The sequence below is a fragment of the Ciconia boyciana genome, chromosome 8, assembly GCF_034638445.1.
Source record: "Ciconia boyciana chromosome 8, ASM3463844v1, whole genome shotgun sequence".
NCBI lineage: Eukaryota > Metazoa > Chordata > Aves > Ciconiiformes > Ciconiidae > Ciconia > Ciconia boyciana.
The window spans coordinates 12,829,625-12,830,676 of record NC_132941.1 but is presented as its reverse complement, the minus strand read 5'-3'; positions in this window follow the sequence as shown (position 1 = coordinate 12,830,676).

The window sequence follows — 1,052 nt, the reverse complement described above, 5'->3', positions numbered from 1 at the left end:
ATTAGATGCAATGAAGCAAAACAGTATTTTCCAGTTTGCACTTCTGTCTCACAAATGTAAGCATCAGCCCTGCACCTAACAAGCAATCAGTAATAACAGGGGCACCTCAAAATGTCATTTGGCATAATGGGGTTTAAAATGTTTATGGAGACATGTCTATAAGTGATTCGACGAAAATACAACTCCCTCTCTTTCTGAGAAACTGGTGACTGGGGAGGAGCGGGGAGAATGACTTTACAAAGCCATCTTGCTAAAAGACTGTATTTTACTATTTAATCCTCAATTATACACATGATTTCATTGTGGAAAGGTCATCAGACAAAGAAGTTCAGTGAACTGGGTCCGAAGGGAGGGATTGTGTGGTAGGTCTCGGCCTTGCTCTCGCTGAATTGTTCACCTAAATAGCGTGAACACCTCCTGTCCCAGCGAAGGATGGGCCTGGGGCTCGCACAGCCCAGGACGGGAATTTTGGTAGATGGGTGGGAACGACCAGAAATTGTCACAGCAGAAAACAGATACAGGGGAGCAAGCGTAAATTCACCCTCTACCTCTACCTCTACCAACACTCGCACAGCATCTGCGCTCAGCAGCTCGCACCAAAAGCGCACTCGTGACGGCCAAAACCTTGCGTTCTCGCCACAAACGCCAAGCGGGAGATGGCGGCAGCCGCAGCCGGATAGCGGCACCGGGCCCGGCTCCTCGGCCGCGGTCCAGCGGCGGGAGGTCCTGCCCGCAGCCCCCGGGAAGGAGCCTGAGGTGAAAACCCGGCTCCCCGGCCTCTCACGCTGCCTGCGGAGCTCAGCTGGGCGGCGGGGCGGGCGGGACCCCCGGCGGGGAGCAGAGCCGGGCCCCGGGCGGGGAGCAGAGCCGGGCCCCCGGCGGGCAGCAGAGCCGGGCCCCGCGCATCCCCGCGGGCAGAGCAGCCGGGCCGGCCGCGGGAGGGCGGCCGGCGCCCACGCGGCGGGGGGGCCCGGGCGCGGCCCCACGTGACCCTGCCGGCCCTAGCGCCGGCCGCCCGCTGCCCGCGCCCAGAGCCGCGCCGGGGCCGGCGA